The sequence below is a fragment of the Oncorhynchus kisutch genome, linkage group LG30 (genome assembly GCF_002021735.2).
Source record: "Oncorhynchus kisutch isolate 150728-3 linkage group LG30, Okis_V2, whole genome shotgun sequence".
In the NCBI taxonomy this organism is placed as follows: Eukaryota; Metazoa; Chordata; class Actinopteri; order Salmoniformes; family Salmonidae; genus Oncorhynchus; species Oncorhynchus kisutch.
Window position 1 is genome coordinate 31,963,771 of NC_034203.2, and position 11,525 is coordinate 31,975,295.

Below are 11,525 nucleotides of genomic sequence, written 5' to 3' on the forward strand. Positions count from 1 at the left end.
ATAATAACAATATATTGTAAATTATACAACACTTGTTTGGCACACATCATACGCACGCAGCACTTGCTCCTTACCTTATTTTTCTTGATCTCCAATTTTTTCCACAACTAGTCAAATGTATTACACACATCTGACTTTCCTTTTACCTCCTGAGCAACCAGTAAACATTCCCAAGTTTCAAGTTGGTCACACACACATATTTAGCATATGTTATTGCAGGTGTAGCAAAATGCGTGTGTTCCTAGCTCCAACAGTGCAGTAGTATCTAACAATTCACAACAATACACACAAATCTAAAAGTAAAAGAATGGAATTAAGAAATATATAAATATTAGGACAAGCAATGTCGTCGTGGCAATGACTAAAATACAGTAGAATAGAATACAGTATATTCACATAAAATGAGTAAAGCAGTATGTACACATTATTTAAGTGATTAGTGTTCAATTATTAAAGTGACCAGTGGTTCCATGTCTATGTACATAGGGCAGCAGCCTGTAATGAGTAGGGTTTAGTAACAGTCTTGGTAACCTTGAGATAGAAGCTCTTTTTCAGTCTCTTGGTCCCAGCTTTGATGCACCTGTATTGACCTTGCCTTCTGGATGGTAGCGGTGCGAACAGGCCGTGGCTCGTGTGGTTGATATGCTTGAGGATCTTTTTAGCCTTCCTGTGACATCGGGTCCTGGAGGGCAGGCAGTGTGTTACTGGTGATGCGTTGGGCAGACCACTCCACCCTCTGGATAGCGTTGCGGTTGCAGTTGTCATACCAGGCGGTGATACAGCCCGACAGGATGCTCTCAATTGTGCATCTGTAAAAGTTTGTGAGGGTCTTAGGGGCCAAGCCAAATTTCTTCAGCCTCCTGAGGTTGAAGAGGTGCTGTTGCACCTTCTTCACCACACTGTTTGTGTGGGTGGACCGTTTCAGATTTTCAGTGATGTGTATGCCGAGGAACTTGAAGCTTTCCACCTTCTCCACTGCTGTCCCATCGATATGCATAGGGGCATGCTCCCTCTGCTGTTTCTTGAAGTCAACGATCAGCTCCTTAGTTTTCTTAACATTAAGCTGTCTCGTCATTGTTGGTAATCAGGCCTACTACTGCTGTGTCATCTGCAAACTTGATGATTGTGTTGGAAGCCTGCATTGCCATGCGTTGCCATGCAGTCATGGATGAACAGGGAGTACAGGAGGTGAAGGTGTTGTTTCCTACCTTCACCACCTGGGGGCGGCCCATCAGGTAGTCCAGGACCCAGTTGCACAGGGTGGGGTTCAGACCCAGTCTGAGGTTAATGATGACCTTGGAGTGTACTATGGTGTTGAAGGCTGTGGTATAGTCAATGAACAGCATTCCTACATAGATATTCCTCTTGTCCAGATGGGATAGGGCAGTGTGCAGTGTGATGCCAATTGCATCGGCTGTGGATATATTGGGGCGGTATGCAAATTGAAGTGAGTCTAGGGTGTTAGGTAAAGTGGAGGTGATATGATTTTGGTCTCCCAAGTGGTGCAGCTGTCTAAGGCACTGCATCTCAGTGCTTGAGGCATCACTACAGACATCCTGGTTTGCATCCAGGCTGTATCACAACCGCCCGTGATTGGGAGTCCCATAGGGTGGCAAACAATTGGCCAAGCATCGTCCTGGTTTGGCCGGTATAGGAATTTGTTCTTAACTGACTTTGCTAGTTAAATAAAAAAAATCCTTAACTAGCCTCTAAAGGCACTTCATGATGACAGACGTGAGTGCTGCAGGGCGGTAGTCATTGAGTTCGTGGACATCTTGAAGCAAGTGGGGACAGCAGACTGGGATAGGAAGAGATTGAATATGGCCGTAAACACTCCAGCCAGCAGGTCTGCGCATGCTCTGAGGATAGGGCTTGGGATGCCGTCTGGGCCGGCAGCCTTGCGAGGGTTAACAAGCTTAAATGTCTTACTCACGGCCATGGAGAACGAGAGCCCACAGTCCTTGGGAGCGGAATCCTGGATTCATTCTCTGATCCTTTGATTGGGTGGACAACATGTCCGAGCTCTGATAGGTTGGAGGACGTCATCTAGAAGTTGTAATAATTACTGTGTAAGTCTATAGAAGGGGGGTGAGAACCATGAGCCTCTGAGGTTTTCAAATTAAGTCAAATCAAATTGTATTTATCACATGCGCCGAATACAACGGGTGTAGACATTACCGTGAAATGCTGACTTACAAGCCCTTTAACCAACAATGAGTTTTAAGAAAAACAAGAGATAAGAAAAATATATACTGATAAACTAAAGTAAAAAATAAACGAGCAACAATAAAATAACAATAACTAGGCTATATTCAGGGGGTACCCGTACTGAGTCAATGTACGGGGGTACAGGTTAGTCGAGGTAATTGGGTTACTATGTACATGTGGGTAGGGGTAAAGTGACTATGCATAGATAATAGATAATAAACAGTGAGTATCAGCAGCGTAAAAAAAGGGGGGTTCAATGTAAATAGTCCGCGTGGCCATTTGATTAGCTGATCAGCAGTCTTATTGGCTTGGGGGTAGAAGCTGTTAAGAAGCCTTTTGGACTTGGCACTCTGGTACCACTTCCTGTGCAGTAGCAGAGAAAACAGTCTATGACTAGGGTGTCTGGAGTCTTTGGCAATTTTTAGGGCCTTCTACTGACACCGCTTGTTATAGAGGTCACGGATGTCAAGAAGCTTGGCCCCAGGGATGTACTGGGCCTTACGCACTACCCTCTGTAGTGCCTTGGGGTCAGAGGCTGAGCAGTTGCCATACCAGGCGATGATGCAACCAGACCTGAATCCAATCGAGAATCTGTGGAAAGAACTGAAAACTGCTGTTCACAAATGCTCTCCATCCAACCTCACTGAGCTCGAGCTGTTTTGCAAGGAGGAATGGGAAAACATTTCAGTCTCTCGATGTGCAAAACTGATAGAGACATACCCCAGGCGACTTACAGCTGTAATCGCAGCAAAAGGTGGCGCTACAAAGAATTAACTTAAGGGGGCTGAATAATTTTGCACGCCCAATTTTTCAGTTTTTGATTTGTTAAAAAAGTTTGAAATATCCAATAAATGTCGTTCCACTTCATGATTGTGTCCCACTTGTTGTTGATTCTTCACAAAAAAATACAGTTTTATATCTTTATGTTTGAAGCCTGAAATGTGGCAAAAGGTTGCAAAGTTCAAGGGGGCCGAATACTTTCGCAAGGCACTGTAGATTGTCTTATTGTTGTCGGTGATTAGGCCTACCACCGTTGTGTCATCGACAAACTTAATGATGGCGTTGGAGTCGTGCTTGGCCACGCAGTCCTGGGTGAACAGGGAGTGCAGGAGGGAACCAAGCACACTATGGTGGTCTGCTTGAAACATGTAGGTATTACAGACTCGGCCAGGGACAGGTTGAAAATGTCAGTGAAGACACTTGCCAGTTGATCAGCGCATGCTCAGAGTACACGCCCTGGTAATAACACAAATTGAATTTACTGTACTTGTGCAGTTTTCCCCAAACCTCTCTTCCAGTAACCCCAATCATTGCATGTATTCAGTATATTCCAGTACCCACACAGGGTAAAGGCCTGGTGTAGCGTGTGTGTGCGTGCGTGCGTGCGTGCACGCTCACACGGATAGTAAAACAAGGAAAATACGGCCAAGTGGAGACAACAAATGTGTGTGTATGTGGCTTGTATTACTATCCTTGAGGGTACCGGAAATCCGGTACAAAATTCTCCCTTGTGGGGGAAAAGGCTATTTTAGGCTTAGGGTTTAGGGTTAGAATTAGGGTTACGGGTTAGGAGTTAAGGGGTTAGGTTTAGGGGTTAAAGTTTAGGTGTTAGGGAAAACAGAATTTTGAATGGAAATCCATTTTAGGTCCCCACAAGGATAGAAAAACAAACGTGTGTGTGTGTGTGACTGCATGTGTGTGTTCTTGCAGATGTGCTAATATTCCTCTTTTTCTCCAATTCAATAACTTCATATCTCCTTACCAACTGTTTAATTTCTAATCATTTTTCTGTTTTCCTTTGTGGTACAGTATGTCACTCTCCCACCAGTGATGAATCTGCACACAAACCTGCATTAATGTACTATGCTATGTGCTATGCTATGTAAGTTATACCGTCTGTCTTTACTTTGACTATGGTGTGGTGTTAGTTATTTCTAGTCAAACAAGGTATAAATACAGGGGGTAGGAATTTGAACACTCATGCTTTTTTTCTTCTCATACAGCACCGTTTCTCAAACTATGCAAGAAGAGACTTCCCAGCAAGAGCTGCTGAATCAGACTCTCCCTCCTTCCCTCCTCTCCCAAACCCCAGCCACCCACGCTATGACTCAGTCACATCCGTTAGGAAACCCCCCTGCTTTAATCTGGGCCTGGTCTGGACTACTGGCACTTGTAATCTGGCAGCAAAAAATGCACACAATGTTAGTCTAGACCACATGAGAGGGCAGAGAGACGTCTTTAACCTCATGCTGTTTCCGATTACCCAGATATCACTCTTTCAAGTTGTCTGCACCTTATCTCTGCATTGTCCTACAGGTCAAACTCTTGTCAGAAAAAGGACTAGAAGAAAACAAGAGCAAGAGCGAAAGAGAGAGTTCTGAGCAGCCACATCAGAGGTAGCCTTTGAAAGTGGAGCCGGGGGCCCCTGTCAGTGTTATGTTACAATGAGCGCTGGTCTGGAATCTGGACACAAAGAACCATGTGGGCCTAAACCATGTTTTTATTGCCCAGTCATTAGCATGGATTGGCCTGGCTCAGCTCAGTTTCCAGGGAGGGCTGGAGAGGCCTGTACTGATGAGTATACTCTTGACAGAGGTGGGGAGAGGTTCTGTTAGACCTAGCTACAACCAGAGAGCCATGCGTTTCAGCTCCATCTTCCCACACCAGAAAGTTGCTGTGTTCGGGAAACTAAATTGAGTCGGACTATTGGCAACCAAGAGGGCGAAAATAGCCAAGTATCCTTGTCCTCCTCGAGGCTGCCTTGTGCTGTGTCCTGTAGAGCACTTAGCCTACTTGGCCAGCGGACCTTGGTCCTTGTCCACTTCAGTCTCTCTTTCCACAGAGGTTTGCCAAACTCTCCCGGCCTCACTGCAACTATTGTCTCATACACCATCGCAACAGAATCCGGGCCCACAGAACATCTACAAACCCCACACCCTCCATACTGTACACCAGGGTTCCCCAACTGGCAGCCCACGGGCCAAAACCGTGGTTTTATTTGGCACCCCAAGTTTTCGGACAAAAAACAACACATTTTTATTGTTGTACATAATATACTAAAAACACTCGGAGATCAGCTCATAAATCTGTTCCCAATTATTCCCACACATAATAGAGAGAAACGTGATCATATACAAATGTACACAAGGTTTGAAATGATGTTTTAGTCAAACATATCTGTCTGGGCTTCTTGTGGCCAATTTGCCGTTTACAAATGATTTGTAATTATGTTCTACATCCACCCACACTGTCAACACATTGCTCTACCTTTAATTAACCTCAAACCTTTCTCTATTGTTACTCCCAAACACACATAATTGTAGGAACAGGCTCTCATCTCATCCTTCGGTCTTCACTCGGTCTGACACATAAATGAGCACACATGGCTGTTGTTAATCGAGTAAAACACTATCCTGCTAGATAAGAACTTAATTGAAAGATGTGTCAAACACAATTGTCTCATTTCTAAAGTGGGTTTTTCCATGGAGTGAGCTGCTCACAGGCTGGCAGGAGTGTGCCGGCTGGGCCGGGGTTGACAAAGCCAGGAAGGTCGACCCAGTTCAGTTGAGCCGTCCTGCACACAGAGTTGCATCAGGGCACAAAAATGTTCAACCCAGTGACCAGAGAGCTGTAATTACAGAGGAGCTCTGCTGAGCTCGGCAGGAAGAACGTCAAGGCCTGAGAGAAGTAGCAAGGGATTGGCCAGAGGAAGAGGGCACTTCATGATGCACAAAATACTAATGAAAGAGAGGAAGGGTGGGAAAGACAAAAGTGAGATGGAGGGAATTGTGTGTAAAGGGTGAGGTTATGTTAAAAATTGTAACTCGTTAAGTTTCCATTGTAGTCTCTCAATTAACTTAAAACTGTATTTAGTGGTAGATACACAAACAAATTAGGTGGTTTGGCAGGTCATGTATCGGAGGACACGTGACTCGACCTTCACCTATCCCATTGGGCAGTTGCAGCATTGAGACAAGACCGTAATCGGATATCACAAAATTGGGGGTAAAATACAAAAATAAAAACTGACAGCACTGCAGAGCAAAATGCATGAATTTTATTGGCTTGACAAAGCCATATGGGGAAAAGCTATTCTAACCATCACATATTCCTCATGACAGTCTTTTTAGAGCCATTTGCTTTCAGTAAATAAAAAAAGCCCTGTCCCCCAAATCGTATGCCAGAAAACCTTTCCATTCGCCTTTCCTATTAATTACTTATCTTCATCTACTTCATGGCCCTTCCTACAAATGCCTGTTGTCCATCACTGACACCTTGTGGATCTCCAATATTACTGCAACTTTTGTTTTTTGACCGGCATTGGTTTTAAGGTATATGCCATTTTCAGCTTCATAGAAATAGAGGATAAAGAAATGAAGAAGTTAGCCGGAACATGAAAAGTGTGAAAGAGTTAAAAAAATGTATCCATTTAGCTCTTTGTTTTGCTACAATGATCTGAATAATTATGGGCATGTCCAACTGACAGAAGTTCGCTCTTGCAGAAAACAAGCGCAAAAGCTTTTTCAAACTTATTTTATTTGTACATTCACAGGAGTAAACAAAAAAGAAAAGCTTTAATAATTATTTTTAAAAACTATTAAAACCATTTGTGTGGAGTTTTAATATACACCCCTTCTCCAGCTTGCGTTGACCGTACAGGGAGAACTATTGGATGAGCAGAAAGAAGCATTTAGAAGATGAAAACACAGATCAGAGGAGCGTGTCATTTCTACTATCTTACAGATAATAGTCTCATCCCTCAAACTAAACAAAGACAGAGGGGACAGAACACTGCACAAACACGTCAGTCCTCCCTAGGACACAAGGCTGAGCACAGTGGACTGGGACAACATGCAACAATGATGAAGCACCCCACAGAAACCAGTCGTGGAACACACACACATACAACTGGTGAAGGCCAAAAACCAGCATAGAACTCTACGTAAAGCACTTACGTATGGGGGGGGGGGGTTGGTTGCCTTACTGTCAATCTCACAAGAACATAATAAAACTAAAAAAGAAAACAGGCAAAATGAATTAAATCTAAACTTTCATAATGGAGCAAGACAGAGAGCAGCCTGGGGGAAAACACTGCTAAACCATGGTCCCTATCTGTGTCGGTGTGTGTTTAAAAACAGTGACAGAGAGCAGCCTGGGGGAAAACACTGCTAAACCATGGTCCCTATCTGTGTCGGTGTGTGTTTAAAAACAGTGACAGAGAGCAGCCTGGGGGAAAACACTGCTAAACCATGGTCCCTATCTGTGTCGGTGTGTGTTTAAAAACAGTGACAGAGAGCAGCCTGGGGGAAACACTGCTAAACCATGGTCCCTATCTGTGTCGGTGTGTGTTTAAAAACAGTGACAGAGAGCAGCCTGGGGGAAACACTGCTAAACCATGGTCCCTATCTGTGTCGGTGTGTGTTTAAAAACAGTGACAGATAGCAGCCTGGGGGGAAACACTGCTAAACCATGGTCCCTATCTGTGTCGGTGTGTGTTTAAAAACAGTGACAGAGAGCAGCCTGGGGGAAAACACTGCTAAACCATGGTCCCTATCTGTGTCGGTGTGTGTTTAAAAACAGTGACAGAGAGCAGCCTGGGGGAAAACACTGCTAAACCATGGTCCCTATCTGTGTCGGTGTGTGTTTAAAAACAGTGACAGATAGCAGCCTGGGGGAAACACTGCTAAACCATGGTCCCTATCTGTGTCGGTGTGTGTTTAAAAACAGTGACAGATAGCAGCCTGGGGGAAAACACTGCTAAACCATGGTCCCTATCTGTGTCGGTGTGTGTTTAAAAACAGTGACAGAGAGCAGCCTGGGGGAAACACTGCTAAACCATGGTCCCTATCTGTGTCGGTGTGTGTTTAAAAACAGTGACAGATAGCAGCCTGGGGGAAACACTGCTAAACCATGGTCCCTATCTGTGTCGGTGTGTGTTTAAAAACAGTGACAGATAGCAGCCTGGGGGAAACACTGCTAAACCATGGTCCCTATCTGTGTCGGTGTGTGTTTAAAAACAGTGACAGAGAGCAGCCTGGGGGAAACACTGCTAAACCATGGTCCCTATCTGTGTCGGTGTGTGTTTAAAAACAGTGACAGATAGCAGCCTGGGGGAAACACTGCTAAACCATGGTCCCTATCTGTGTCGGTGTGTGTTTAAAAACAGTGACAGATAGCAGCCTGGGGGAAACACTGCTAAACCATGGTCCCTATCTGTGTCGGTGTGTGTTTAAAAACAGTGACAGATAGCAGCCTGGGGGAAACACTGCTAAACCATGGTCCCTATCTGTGTCGGTGTGTGTTTAAAAACAGTGACAGATAGCAGCCTGGGGAAAACACTGCTAAACCATGGTCCCTATCTGTGTCGGTGTGTGTTTAAAAACAGTGACAGATAGCAGCCTGGGGGGAAACACTGCTAAACCATGGTCCCTATCTGTGTCGGTGTGTGTTTAAAAACAGTGACAGATAGCAGCCTGGGGAAAACACTGCTAAACCATGGTCCCTATCTGTGTCGGTGTGTGTTTAAAAACAGTGACAGATAGCAGCCTGGGGGAAACACTGCTAAACCATGGTCCCTATCTGTGTCGGTGTGTGTTTAAAAACAGTGACAGATAGCAGCCTGGGGGAAACACTGCTAAACCATGGTCCCTATCTGTGTCGGTGTGTGTTTAAAAACAGTGACAGATAGCAGCCTGGGGGGAAACACTGCTAAACCATGGTCCCTATCTGTGTCGGTGTGTGTTTAAAAACAGTGACAGATAGCAGCCTGGGGGGAAACACTGCTAAACCATGGTCCCTATCTGTGTCGGTGTGTGTTTAAAAACAGTGACAGATAGCAGCCTGGGGGAAACACTGCTAAACCATGGTCCCTATCTGTGTCGGTGTGTGTTTAAAAACAGTGACAGATAGCAGCCTGGGGGAAACACTGCTAAACCATGGTCCCTATCTGTGTCGGTGTGTGTTTAAAAACAGTGACAGATAGCAGCCTGGGGGAAAACACTGCTAAACCATGGTCCCTATCTGTGTCGGTGTGTGTTTAAAAACAGTGACAGATAGCAGCCTGGGGGAAAACACTGCTAAACCATGGTCCCTATCTGTGTCGGTGTGTGTTTAAAAACAGTGACAGATAGCAGCCTGGGGGGAAACACTGCTAAACCATGGTCCCTATCTGTGTCGGTGTGTGTTTAAAAACAGTGACAGATAGCAGCCTGGGGGGAAACACTGCTAAACCATGGTCCCTATCTGTGTCGGTGTGTGTTTAAAAACAGTGACAGATAGCAGCCTGGGGGAAACACTGCTAAACCATGGTCCCTATCTGTGTCGGTGTGTGTTTAAAAACAGTGACAGAGAGCAGCCTGGGGGAAAACACTGCTAAACCATGGTCCCTATCTGTGTCGGTGTGTGTTTAAAAACAGTGACAGAGAGCAGCCTGGGGGAAACACTGCTAAACCATGGTCCCTATCTGTGTCGGTGTGTGTTTAAAAACAGTGACAGATAGCAGCCTGGGGGAAACACTGCTAAACCATGGTCCCTATCTGTGTCGGTGTGTGTTTAAAAACAGTGACAGATAGCAGCCTGGGGGAAACACTGCTAAACCATGGTCCCTATCTGTGTCGGTGTGTGTTTAAAAACAGTGACAGATAGCAGCCTGGGGGAAACACTGCTAAACCATGGTCCCTATCTGTGTCGGTGTGTGTTTAAAAACAGTGACAGAGAGCAGCCTGGGGGAAACACTGCTAAACCATGGTCCCTATCTGTGTCGGTGTGTGTTTAAAAACAGTGACAGATAGCAGCCTGGGGGAAACACTGCTAAACCATGGTCCCTATCTGTGTCGGTGTGTGTTTAAAAACAGTGACAGATAGCAGCCTGGGGGAAACACTGCTAAACCATGGTCCCTATCTGTGTCGGTGTGTGTTTAAAAACAGTGACAGATAGCAGCCTGGGGGAAACACTGCTAAACCATGGTCCCTATCTGTGTCGGTGTGTGTTTAAAAACAGTGACAGATAGCAGCCTGGGGAAAACACTGCTAAACCATGGTCCCTATCTGTGTCGGTGTGTGTTTAAAAACAGTGACAGATAGCAGCCTGGGGGGAAACACTGCTAAACCATGGTCCCTATCTGTGTCGGTGTGTGTTTAAAAACAGTGACAGATAGCAGCCTGGGGAAAACACTGCTAAACCATGGTCCCTATCTGTGTCGGTGTGTGTTTAAAAACAGTGACAGATAGCAGCCTGGGGGAAACACTGCTAAACCATGGTCCCTATCTGTGTCGGTGTGTGTTTAAAAACAGTGACAGATAGCAGCCTGGGGGAAACACTGCTAAACCATGGTCCCTATCTGTGTCGGTGTGTGTTTAAAAACAGTGACAGATAGCAGCCTGGGGGGAAACACTGCTAAACCATGGTCCCTATCTGTGTCGGTGTGTGTTTAAAAACAGTGACAGATAGCAGCCTGGGGGGAAACACTGCTAAACCATGGTCCCTATCTGTGTCGGTGTGTGTTTAAAAACAGTGACAGATAGCAGCCTGGGGGAAACACTGCTAAACCATGGTCCCTATCTGTGTCGGTGTGTGTTTAAAAACAGTGACAGATAGCAGCCTGGGGGAAACACTGCTAAACCATGGTCCCTATCTGTGTCGGTGTGTGTTTAAAAACAGTGACAGATAGCAGCCTGGGGGAAAACACTGCTAAACCATGGTCCCTATCTGTGTCGGTGTGTGTTTAAAAACAGTGACAGATAGCAGCCTGGGGGTAAACACTGCTAAACCATGGTCCCTATCTGTGTCGGTGTGTGTTTAAAAACAGTGACAGATAGCAGCCTGGGGGGAAACACTGCTAAACCATGGTCCCTATCTGTGTCGGTGTGTGTTTAAAAACAGTGACAGATAGCAGCCTGGGGGAAACACTGCTAAACCATGGTCCCTATCTGTGTCGGTGTGTGTTTAAAAACAGTGACAGATAGCAGCCTGGGGGGAAACACTGCTAAACCATGGTCCCTATCTGTGTCGGTGTGTGTTTAAAAACAGTGACAGATAGCAGCCTGGGGGAAAACACTGCTAAACCATGGTCCCTATCTGTGTCGGTGTGTGTTTAAAAACAGTGACAGATAGCAGCCTGGGGGAAAACACTGCTAAACCATGGTCCCTATCTGTGTCGGTGTGTGTTTAAAAACAGTGACAGATAGCAGCCTGGGGGAAAACACTGCTAAACCATGGTCCCTATCTGTGTCGGTGTGTGTTTAAAAACAGTGACAGATAGCAGCCTGGGGGAAACACTGCTAAACCATGGTCCCTATCTGTGTCGGTGTGTGTTTAA